Genomic DNA, 13,606 nt, shown 5'->3' on the forward strand with positions numbered 1-13,606 from the left:
TGAGAGATATTTTAAAACGAGAGCATGTGACGGTCACTGGAATGTGACATTATCAAGTTTGGAATTTATTTGGCCCTGTTATTGTTGGCAAGTATTGAAAAATAAACTTTGAAGCAAATAATTAAGGCAACATAGAGGCTGGGAGTGAGTGTGAAAGATGGGTTTGGATTAATTTAATGTGAGGTAATGATGATTTAAGACTCTTGGGGCTCTTGGATTTGGCAGCATCGCACTTGTTTTCTGGCACGGTTTCCCTGGTTCACAAGGCACAGAACAATCAGTCTCTCTCTGCCTGAGTGTGTTGTGATGTGACAGCCTGCGCACTGCACACAGCACCACAGCACCACGGCTATATATGTGGTGCATTGGCACGTCAGGACATGCACACACGTCTAATTATTAAAAACAAGAAACCCTACATGTATATGGAAAAGATGCCATTGCTAATGTCTAGCCAGGGAATTCCTGTGATAAACAATGCAGCAGGAAACAATGGATGCTCATATCAAAGGAGCTCAAACATCACATCTGCGTGTTTACATCTCAGACTGTGACTTCACCAACGAGACAAATGCCACTTTCTCATCCGCAGGTTTCAAACCGATGGCAACGCAGTTTTGACTTGAACATAAAGAAATGAATAAATGAAATGCAGATGTAAGAGAATACACTCGCGCTATTGTCTGAAGCAAATTGATTCCAGCGCTTTTGTGTCTGAATTGGTGATGTAACACAATGAAGCTATTAAACACTCTGTGGAGAAAAGATACAATTCTTCAAAAGGAAGGATATCTGCTAACATCTACATCTGGGTGATTTCACCCCTATTGTAAGAATTATTTTGGTTGTGGATGAAGTTAGTACTGTTCTGACTTAAGCTGGAGGCAACCATCAACCCAGGCCCTTTAAACGTGATATCTTTACCCTCCTGCTAAAGGGCAGAAATTAAAACATTCCCCACTCGCCTCTGGCATACAGAGAGAAGCGCACTGTGAACACCTTTCTGCTTCCAAGATAAATGTGCTGTAATATCTTCTCAGCCACACATTTCAGTGTTAAAGCAGGAGAGGTGAATAGAGGAACAGGATTCTGTGTCAGTGATGTCACACTGACACACCTGCACCCTGAGTTAGCAGCAGCGGAGCTTCATCTGTTCAAAGCGGCCCAGGGCCGGGGTGTTCAGGGGCCCAAGCCTCTCTAACACCGTGGCTGCTGAAGAGGATAGGGCAGCTCCAGGCCGATTAATAATTAATTGCAAGATTAAAAACCTGCCAGCAGAGGGTCTTGAAGAAGTGACTGTGTCACATTCTGCAACACAGAGTTCAGTGTTCAATCTGAATTATTATTTATTTCTTATTTCTTAGCAAATACCCTTTTAAAGACCCAGCTCAAGATTGCATCAGACACGTTGTATAATTCATAACTGTTTTAAAAGACACCACAGTTAAACAATCTACAAATGAAGATCAATGTAACATTCTTCGTGCAGTAAAGAGACACTACATACACTGTACACATCTATTGTTCTTCTGTAAATGACCCAGCTTAAAATACGACGGACAAACAAAAATGTAAAAACAAACACCTTGAAAACTTTGACATTGACAGCGTTTCACATTTGCACCGAGGAACGGCAGCGAAGGAGAGCTTCCGCACTGAACTCATCTTCTACTGGCAGAGAGAGAGAAGAGAAGAACAACTGTTTAGACTCAATAAGTCATGTAAACTGTTGATAAGGAGGGACTGCGATCATCACAAATGTTTATATTGTCAGTCTTTGATGCTGGAACAACTATGTAAACATACATACATGTTTGCTACGAGGCTCCAGAAGCCCGGTGACACTGAGCAGCTGTGTAGCGCAGGAGCTGCAGCATCGCACACCTTCCAGCACCCTGGAGTTACACAAGCTGCACCCCTCTGATCTCCACACGCAGCAGCGCAGCGTCCTCCCCAGTCCTGGTTCCAATAACAATTAACATTCTGTGAGAGAAAGGGTTGTACTTTTTGGCGATGGTACGTTTTTGGTAGGGAAACGTGTTTCATTAGACACTACAATGACAGTAAATCCCTCTGGGCCCCGTCCAGTCGGCAGCCCGTGCCAGTGTAATACCTCACAATGCAATTTGGATATTAAAAACATTCATCTGTAACGAGAGGTCTTATCATAGTGTTGTTTAAAATACATTTTCAGATTCCTTTGTGTTTTGTTAGGTTGTTTAATCATTTACATTTTTTGACAATTAAGTAAAAAATAAACCTCAAACAAAATTGAATTATTAGGGTTATTGGGTTATTGGCTTGTCAAGGGTCCCAAAGTATTGAATTGACCCTTGCATTGGTTCCAAGTGCATCAATGCCTTAAATATATCGATTTTTGATTTATTTTTTGGAAATAATTCTGATGGGATGTATTATATCAACATTAATATTAGAGTAATAGTGTATTCAGACTCCTGAATATCACAGACAGACACTGATTTCTGAAGCTGTTAATTAAATAAATGATATTGTTCAAACATATCTATCCCATTGATTTAATTTCTGATGTGAAAATTAGTCCATTAATCTTCTTATGAAACTATAATGCATTTGAGATTAAACCAAACCCAGGGAGGTTCTTTGGACTGCAGAGACATCCAAGGGCTTACTGAGCAGCAGGGAGTGAAGATGCCAGGGAAACTGGGGTTCACTGGGTATCAGTTCCACAAACACCACCTTCAGCACAACCAGTGGAAAAACTGTGTCATCATCTTCCTTCAAACCATCACATTAATTCACCTCCTTGGACCAAGTCACTGCAATTTAAAGGTAAAATGTGTTTGACTTCTAGTCAGGCAATATTTAAAGTCAGAACAAAGAAGTATTGAAGAGATGCCAGCAGACAGAGCTGGATGGCAGTGTGCTGTTTCCTGTGGAGGTGAGAAAGAGCCAGGCTGAGGGAGACCTGGCGGAGGACTACTGCGCTGCCAGCCATGGACCCGAACATCACTGACCTGAGGGAGCTCCTCTCACAGGCCTGCTGCTCCTCCAGCCATGGACCTGAACATCTCAACCTGCAGGAGTTCGTCTCACAGGCCTGCTGCTCAGTACAGCTGCTGTGTTTCACATAAGCACATAAGTGTCCAACACTCTGCTGAGGGAAACTGCATGGTGGTTAACCAACTGAAAGTGGGTGAACCGTGCTATTATTATAATTTATTTATTAACAGATACCCTTACAATCACTTTTAATTCACACAAAATATAAACATTTCAAGACCCAAATACAATACAGCATTTCAGTCCTAAAAAGAGTCAAATTATCCAGCAGTTTACAGGATGCAGTGTGTGATTCCAGTAACAGACAGTTTAGAGGGAGTTCAGTTAAGAGCAGAGAATATGGCATAGCAGTAGTTACAGAGCTACAATAGTTACACGGTAATAAAATACCCACAAGATGTGACTCAATGAATATGGATGACTACCACTGAAATTGCTCAGACATTTGTTACGCATTCAAGAAAGACAAGCACTGTTTCTCTGCCAAGACTGAAGGGTAATACAACCACTAGATGTCATCATTGAACACATTATCTCCTGCATTCCTTTTGTCTGGCTTTGCTTTGTGTTTTGGTTACAAAGCCCAACAAACCTAAAAAGTTTATATGCTGTAATCAAGCTTTTTAAAACAGTGATCTATCATAATAATTATTCAGAAACAACATATTTTTCATAATAAATAAATCCACACAAGGGTGCCTGCTTTCTGTGCTCCAGAGTACAGAATCTGCCAACCTATTCTAGAACTACCAACCTATTCTAGATCTGCCAGCCTATTCTAGAACTGTCTAAACCATTACAGGATGTAAGTTTCTGGGGCTGCATCTTATATTTGAGTTCCTGGCATTAAAGACTCTACATTCCTATGCTTTCATATGTTTGTTTATATATTTGTTTCTATAACAATAGTGATATTGTACTAGTCTGACCAACAGCTTGTTAAAATATGTCAGAAATTTAAGCCATAAGCAGAAGCTGACCAAAATTAAGATCAGTGGCTGACACAATAAACTGCACAGAGTGGCCACAACATGCTATATTGAGCAGTCCCCTGGTGCTAGGATCAGACTATTCTTACTCTGCTGTCAAATTAGAGCAGTGTTTCTCCTGGATAATAGCATTTTCTCCTGCTCTCTTACCTAGCAGGGCAATGCAGTCCCTGTCGTTTCCTTTCTCTTATCCAAAGCCCATTCGAAGCTTGATTTGTGTCTCTCCATTTCAAAGCTCAATAGATCTGACCAGAAAACAAAATCAAATCAGAAAATAAAATAAAATCGAATAGCTTAGAGGTACACCTCTCAGTCAACCTTTAAATGACACAGTAAGTCCTTAAATATCCAGTTACCGTGTTAGCTCATATAAAATACCGGAGTCGAAGTAAGTTTTAATCTCATTGCTTGTTATACAATTTAGGAACTATGTGAAATATATTCTCATTAAAGAATAAAACATGTTCTGTGTCTATATTTCAGGGGTGAATAAGAGTTAACTCCCAGCACCAGGAAAAGTTCATTCTCTTCAGACGTTTCAAGAAGAATGGACACATGAATATCTCCAGGAGCTCCAGAAGTTCTATGGCTGTGGTCCTGCCGGTCTGTGGTCCTGCCGGTCTGTGGTCCTGCCGGTCTGTGGTCCTGGTCTGGGTGGGATGTGTGCAGACGGCAGAGAAGGGCTGATGCTCTCCAGCCCCCCAGGTCATGGATCTGTCGTGACCTCCAGGCCGCACAGCCGTGCTCGGTTCCCTCCTACTGCCTGCAAACAGAGGCCAAGTACATTCCTTTGACAACAACCTGCAAAGACTCGTTTGTTTAAGCCATTTACTCAGAAAACAAATAAGACATAACTTACAGTCTAAGACTAATGTCTGGAGTCACTACTGTGTGCAGGAGCTGCTACACGTTTGTTATTGCAGAGCTTATTTTCAGGGAGTTTTAAGATCATATACAAATATAAAACAGCTAATATTTAGATTTAGAGTTATACAGCTCCGGAAAAAATTAAGAGACCACTACAAGTTCAGAAATCAATGTTAAGTGGTCTCTTAATTGTTTCCAGAGCTGTATATATTATAAACTTTAACAATTTATTTTAACCAGATTTAAACCAAAGTCCATATATATTATCTCTTGCATATGATTGTAATTCTCATTCTTTAGTTGTTTATTTGTGCAAAAATAAGATGATGAGATTGCTGAGTCTGACAGCTGCCCTCTATCATGTGTTTAATCTTTTTGTTAAATAAATACAAATCAAACAAACAAACTAAATAGCTAATTTAAAAAAAGGCATAAAAGCTGTCCAGGTCACCCACCCTACATGAACACATAAGGAAATGTGATTGACTGAGTTTGAAGGGACTTGTCAAACCCCAAATTACACTCAAGTCAGTTAGTTACAGATCTGATGTATCACACTGTGTCTAAGTGTCATGGAGTTAAATCTGACCAATAGATCATATTCTCATTTGCAGGTCAGTACAGGACAGGGTGCCGAGGAGCCCAACGCAACCCTGTTACACAAACACCCCTGTGCAGTGCCTCATGTTTCAGGACCATCAGCACAGTACAGAAAACAAATCACACGTGTGTGTATGTGTATCTAATATCTAAACATATTTTTTAAATACAGTATATATATGCTGATCAGTCCAGTCTCCTCGCTGTGGACCGGTGAGGAGCAGTGCTGTGACCTGTGCCCAGGGCCCTGCTGTAAATCACTGATCTCCGGGCTCTCGGCCCTCGCAGGGGAGGAACCGCCAGATGTTCTCCAGGTGACCTTTCACATGCCGGCTTTCCCTGCTTCCCATAAATAACGTGAGAGCACCTCTCCACAGAGATATGCTACCGCTCTGTCGACATGCAGGTCTCACAACAGCCAGATTGTACCGATCCTTTGACTTATTGTTTCCGCCTGTGTCTTTGTGTTAACTTGCGAGACCATAGTCTTGTGTTCAGCATTATGAAAAAGAGTGAACACTGTAGGAGCCATGATCACCTGACTGCTCTTTTTATTTCAGAGTGGGACTTGGCCAGACATCGGCGCTCTGATAAGATTTTGACATGTTGCAGTCTTAAAGTCCTCCATCCCTCATGAAGTTCAAAGCACACCTCTGGTGACATGACCAAGGGCGGGCGTCCTGGTCTTTACCAAGAGGCCTCCACAGAACAGTCATTGTGTGCCCTGTATCATTTCACTGCAAGATACGGATGGTATTTGTTTATATTTGCCCTTACAAATGAGAAGAGGAGTATTCCCAATAACCTCCAAGACAGATTCACATGAACCAGACAATGCAAGAGCTTTGTTTAAAGAGGACCTCTGTGTCTCAAGCAACTGCTCTTATCTTTCACTGCCATCGACATATTTTTCTATTCCCCTGTTCAGGTCTCTCCTAAGCACTTGCAGACAAAGATTCTCCTTGTGAACTGAAGCATGTCAAAGTAACTTTGTAACAATGAAAAAAGTAGCCTTTAAGATAACATACCTGTATTAGACAATATGATAAAAACAAGAAAACAAACAGGATGTATTGAAGTCTCTCTGTAAATGTTAGCTCACAATCGTGACTACATCCTCAATGTCTGCATGAATAAAGAGGTTTTATAAGTACAATATTGTTTAAAAGTTATTTATCATATATTAGCCATTGCAAGTATAAAAAACATTTTTATTTGTATTATTTAAGCAATATTGGCTTTATATTCCAGCAGATGTTTCAGAAGGTACTGTGGTGTGGGGATATAAGGCTGTCAGGTCAGCTCACAGAGGTGCCATATGGTCTCAGTCGAGAGATTCACCCCCCGTGTTCACAGTCCTGGGAGTTCATCATTATCATGTTGTTTGGAAAGCTTTTTGGATTTAAACAATCTTGTCCTCACTGCACAGAGAGTGGCCTGGGAGAACGAGAAACCAGACTCTGTGCATGTCAAGTCAAAATGAAAACAAATGATTATTTAATCCCCGAACAAAACTGCCCTGGACCACAGACACACTGCACACATCATACAGCACTTCATTGGCTGTAGGCTTTGATGGTGGAGAGACAGCTCCTCAGTCTGTTTGATGGCTCTCGGGGAATACACTGATAGCATGGCACCGGCATCTGTATTACATTAATGCATTAATACACTGAATGATGTACACTCACAATGTGTTTGCGTAACATTCTCTGTACCACGATGGAGGTGTTCAAATACTTTTGTTCATAGAAAGTGATAATTGAGTTTCATTGGAGACAGTATGTGCATTAAATGTGTTAATTTGTCTGGCTACCACCAGAACAGTGACCTGTGCTGTCTGTGTACAGATCCCAGCAGTGTTAATGGCTTCATTCAGACCAGCAGAGACGAATATTACCGTTTCATTCTGACTGCCTAATAGGAATCCAGGTTATAGCAGGATCCCTGGGGGGCTGGCATTTGTGGAATCAAACCAGCGGTTATTAGTCATGATCTGTCCAAAGATCATTACATCTGAACCGTCTAAACACTAAATCAGCAACAGAAAACATTCATGTGATTCCCAAACACACACTTCTACAGTAAGCAAGGATTAATGAATACAGTTTTTAATTTAAACTGGAATAGACCATGAACCAGGATTAAATCAATAAATAAATAAATACAGATAATGCCAACTTAATATTAAACTGAATGCCCCTATTTATGCTTCAGCAGCAAGACCTCAAGCATGGGCACAAAGTGCCAAATCACATAGAGGAGTGACTTATCTTGATAGGCCTCTGGTGACTTGTATCGTTAAATGAAAAAACATAAAATACCTAATAGGTCACGGCTGAAAGTGAAAGCACTGTCTCTCCATTGCATAGACTTTATATAAATATATGCATTTGTCAACAACACTTTGACATTTGCAGCCCCTTAAAATCACATAGTTAGTTCAGATTTCAGGCAAAAAAAAAAGAAAAAGCATTCATATTTTGAGCTAAAAAAGTGATGAAAATGTCCATTTACTGATGGAACCCCCTGGAGTGTCAGTAATGCCATCTCCCCAGTGAGCAGAATGGATCACTACCCCCCTGTTCTCTGAAACAGTGGACACAGGGCACAGAGACAGAGCTACAGCTCACTGGCATGGTAGTCCTGTCCTTAGTGGACCTGAGATGAAGTCAATGTACATTAGAAGTGAATGTCTGTCACTGTCTGAAAGCTGTTTGCCTTCCGTATAAAACAGAGAGATGCATGTGGCCTCAGTTAAACACAACAGAGCCAAGGTTAACCCAGCTCAACACAGCACAGCACAGTATAGCACCATGCAGTATTGCACCATGCGGTATAGCAGCATGCAGTATTGCACCATGCGGTATAGCAGCATGCAGTATTGCACAATACAATATATTACCATGCAGTATAGTAGCATGCAGTGTGGCACAATACAGTATAGCACAATACAATATATTACCATGCAGTATTGCACAATACAGTATAGCACCTTGCAGTATAGAACCATGTAGTATAATATAGCACAGCACAGCATAGCATAGTATAGCACAGCACAGCACAGCATAGTATATCACAGTAGAGTCAAGTACTACTCCACAATACAGCAGATCGCAGTACAGCACAGTTTAAAGGGCGTGTCGCTGCTGCAGGCCTGAGGGAGGCTGGCTGCCAGGAGGGCAGGGAGACAAGCAGCTGGAAAAGCTGTTCTCAGGGTCTTAAGCACAGAAACAGGTCGCTTGATTTCCAGGAGATTAGTCAGTCGTCCCATTAACACAGACACATCTGAAAGCGTCCTCCTGTCAGGCTGCGCTGGCCCTCCCAGTCCCCCGCCCCGCTCCTGAGGAAGATGAGCATGATGGAGAGGCTGCTGTCAGGGGAGGAAGTTTAAACCCTAAGCTTTTTCACAGTTCACCATCTTCATCTTATTTGAATCTCATTCTCAGAGGAGAATCCTGTTACTGTGGGGCTCAGTGATTTATAAAGCCCTGTATTTATGAAATCTGCTTAACTCACAAATGCTTCTTTTCTGTGTGAAAATATATCTTAGATACGATGGCAACTTCTGAGGGACACGGACAATTAACAAGGACAGTGTGCCTTTTACAGGAGTTTCAGAAACAAAAAATAAAATCAAACAAACAATAAACAAATAAAATGCTCTAGATTCAGATGAAATGTTCAATAGTGATCGTGTAGACATTATCTGGGAATAATAAAATACAATTTTCAGCCTAATCTCTTGATCCAAAAGAAGAGAAAAAATCATCAGCAGTCCCAGATTAATATTAGTAAACTGACACTGAGCCAAGGCTATTATCCAGCTAGAAGCTTTTTTGTTTTCTAAGTTGACAGATTATAAGGTGCTGGAAAGTGATCTGACAGTGAGAGGATTGAGCGCATTTCGGTGAAGAGAGGACCACACAGGATTGTTTTGCTTTGTAACTGTAAACACGCAGAATAAAAGAGCGACTCTATCAAACAGCACAAGATTACACTTTATGAGCGAGTTTAGGAAAACTGAAGTATTGTACCTGGGGGGCAGGGAGCTCTGACAATGGGAGATGTTCCTCTAAGGAAGGAAAACAAAGGGAAACTGCTAGTAGGAAAGTCCTGAAATGTTTGTACCTCAATGCCAGGAGTATAAGGAACAAGATGTTAGACCTAGAAGCCACAGTGCTGGGGTGTGACTATGATGTTACAAGAGTGACAGAAACATGGCTTACACAAAATGATGGGAATGAATACAAGTTGGAAGGATACACACAGTTTAGGAGAGACAGGCAAAATCGAAGAGGGGGCGGGGTAGTATTATATGTCAGAAATGACATTGAGGCAGAAGAACTCAAATTAGATCCTAGTAACAAAACAATCTTTTTGGGTTAAACTTTTGAACAAGAGATCTGGAGGATTAGTGGTAGGAGTGTGTTACAGGCCACCCAACTCAGATATTCAGAAAGATGCTGCATTGTACAGTGTAATCAGTACTGCATGTAGCAAGGATGTGGCTGTTGTAATGGGGGACTTCAATTTCCCAAACATAGACTGGGAAAGCCCAGTCAGGACTACAGAAGCAGAAATAGAAATGGTTGAGATGGTAAATGACTGCTTTCTAACTCAATTTGTCAACCTGTGCTTTTTCTAATCTATATTAATGATCTGGATTCTGGGATAGTTAGCAAACTTGTCAAATTTGCAGATGATACTAAAATAGGTGGCTCAGCAGATACAATCTTGGCAGCACAGGCTATTCATAAAAACATAAGAACATAAAGTTTACAAACGAGAGGAGGCCATTCGACCCATCATGCTCGTTTGGTGTCCATTAATAACTGAGTGATCCAAGGATCCTATCCCGACTATTTTTAAATATCCCTTTAAATATTCAAAGGGATTTAGATAATATTCAGTTATGAATTTCAGATTAAATTCAATGTGGACAAGTGCAAGGTATTACATGTAGGTAACAAAAATGTCCACTATAATTACACTATGGGAGGAATGGAACTAGATGAAGTAACGCATGAGAAAGACCTAGGAGTCTATGTGGACTCCTCACTTTCTCCATCCAAACAATTTGGGGAAACAATAAAAAAGGCAAACAGACTGTTATGGTATATTGTCAAAAGTGTAAAAGTTCAGACTGTACAATGCACTAGTTAGAGCTCATCTGGATACTGTGGACAGTTCTGGGCTCCACACTTCAAGAAAGATATCGCTGCTCTAGAGGCAGTTCAGAGGAGAGCAACCAGACTTATTCCAGGTCTGAAGGGAATGTCCTACTGAGAGACTGAGGACCTGAACCTTTTCACCCTGGAACAGAGGAGACTACGTGGGGACTTGATCCAAGTCTTCAACATCATGAAGGGCATCGACCACATCAAACCAGAGGAGCTTTTCCAGATCAGCAGGGAGACACGCACCCGGGGACACAAATGGAAATTGGGCTTCAAGGCATTCAAGACAGAAAACAGGAGACACTTCTTCACACAGAGAGGCGTCTCAATCTGAACAAACTCGCCAGCGATGTGGCTGAAGAGACAATGTGGGAACATTCAAAAACAGACTGGATAGGATCCTTGATCACTTAGTTATTAATAGACACTAAACGAGCACGATGGGGCAAATGGCCTCCTCTCGACTGGACAATGTCTTATCTTCTGATGTTCTTACCTATTGTCTGAAACTGTACCCTTCTCCTCCTTGCCATGTGGGGGGGGTCTAACAGACATGAAAGTGAAGGGGCTGGCAGGCTTCTATAGTTTGTGAATATTAACGCATGTGTAGTTTATTGAATGCAATTCCTTTTCTCTATTTCAGTTTAAAGCGTGGCCAGGTGTTTGTAAATTATTTTGGTGAAGAAAAAACTAAAAAACATAAAACATAAAAGCCACAGAGAACACATGCAGACGGCACAGCATTGTGTGTGAACTGAACAGGTTTATAATGCAGTTGATTGTGCTTAGTCTGAATGTTTGCGGTGGCAGTTTGAAGTCCATATTATCTGCTCTCTGTTAAACTGAGGATTCTTCTTATCTTCTGGAATTCATTAATAAAACAATGAGTAGAAATGTAAACTGTTTCTTTAGTGCAGCTGGGATTCAATGAAGTTCAACAAATAAGTAACATCGCCAGATATGGCCATCTCTCTGTGTGGGAGCTGGAGGTGCGGTGGACCACAGTGATGCAGTATTTGGGGACTCACCTGGGGCAGGTACTGCTCAGCAGAGTATGTACAGGGACTGCCTATGAAATGAGACATACATGAGCAAAGACACGCCTGATAGGACCCTCAGGATGGATGTTGTTTATGTTTATCTTTTTCACCTTCACAGCAGAGGTCCCTGTCTAGTGAAGAAGTGTGACAGACGGTCGTAACCAGCGTGACTCTGCTGTGGTTCTGCTCTGATAACCTCCTGTCAGATTCCTTTAGAGTTCAATGCTAGATTATTGTAACGGAGACTTAGGGAGAGGAGTGTAGGACCCAGGTGCGGGTGAGCAAAGACAAAGTCAAAATCAGGCATGGGGTTAGAGCTGGCAAACAGGTATATATATGGAATCCAAAAACATGGTCAGGTAAACAAGCAGGGGGTCAAAAACTAGCAAACACCGCAAAGAAGGAGATCCAAGAATCAGTAGTCAAAAATGAAGCCAGGGCCAAAACACAGGTACACCAAAATTGAAATAGATGGCCTAGAAATGCAACTCAGGGAGAAACAAGACTTAACAAAACACACAGCAAACAAAGGAGAATATATAGGTCACACTGATGAGCTAGGGCAATGAGGAGCAGGTGAGTGGACTTAATTAGAAAACAAGGATCAATTAACTTAACTAAGTGGAGATGGACTGACAATCAAGGGAAAACTAAAACTCAGGAGACTGTGATCTCTGGAGGTGGACAGGGGCAGTATGTGGCACAGACATGACAATTATTTACATCACTATTATTTACATTTTCATTAAACCATGAACAACTATCAGACTGGTGGGAATACAGGTTGTTACATAATAATCTCCACAGTGCCAATGACTTTAACACCAGTGCTGCACCATGAAAAGGGCTTGTATTTTCATTTTCATTTTCATTTTCATTTTCATTTTCATTTTCATTTTCATTTTCATTTTCATTCGAAGGAAAGCAACCTTAAACTTTTTTATGGAGTTTTTATATCTTTAAATGATACATTTTTCTGAATTGTGAACTATCCTAACATCAATGTAATTTCAAGTATCGTGTGATGCTAGTTATAGGAATATAATATATAATATAAGGAAATAAATAGTGACCCAGAAAGACATGACGAAATATGTTTAAACCTCCATCCACAACCTGCATGAATGCTTTCTTGTGCCCCTGTATATTCAGTTATGTAAGTAATTTGTTCAAATTAAAGAGGCTGGAATTTTATTTAATAGCTGTGGCCAACGAATGTCAGCCAACATAGTCAGCCAACTGGTTGTCCCAAAAATCTCCTCTGAAAGTGATTGAAGATCGTGTCCAGTGTCAGAGTCCAGGCTGTGAAGCTCTGCAGCTTTCTGCAACAATATCAAAGGGCTGAGAGCTGAGGAGAAGAAGCAGCTTTTCTACCCCACTGAATTATATAAGGCACATCTAATACAACACAATCAGATTGATGTTTTTGTTTGTATGTTTGTGTATGTATTTGCACGACTATTATTTTTATTTTGGAAATTCAGATCTGTCTTAATCAGGATGTATTTGACTATTTTACCAAACATCAGTATCAGAGAAACCTTACCTCTCCAATCCTACAATTGTTCCCAAAGATTTGCATTAATTTACTTGTATTTATTTTATTTATTTGTGTATTTATTTGTACAGTATGCACTGCAAGAGCCTCCAGACACAACCTGGGCTTGAGAAAAGCCACACGTATAAGTGAGAGAATGCGATGCAGTTCTTCTGAAACTGGTATTTTGCAAGTTGCCCCCTGTTACTCCAGTTTCTGTCAGTACCTGCACGGGAGGCAGGCTGACAGCCTCAGTACAGCCCTGTGATGCCGTGATTGAGAGGCTCTCTGTTGCATAAGGAGCTCTTTTCAGCAACACTGGGTAGCACTGCACTACTATTGACATACTTA

This window comes from Amia ocellicauda, chromosome 23 (genome assembly GCF_036373705.1).
Source record: "Amia ocellicauda isolate fAmiCal2 chromosome 23, fAmiCal2.hap1, whole genome shotgun sequence".
In the NCBI taxonomy this organism is placed as follows: Eukaryota; Metazoa; Chordata; class Actinopteri; order Amiiformes; family Amiidae; genus Amia; species Amia ocellicauda.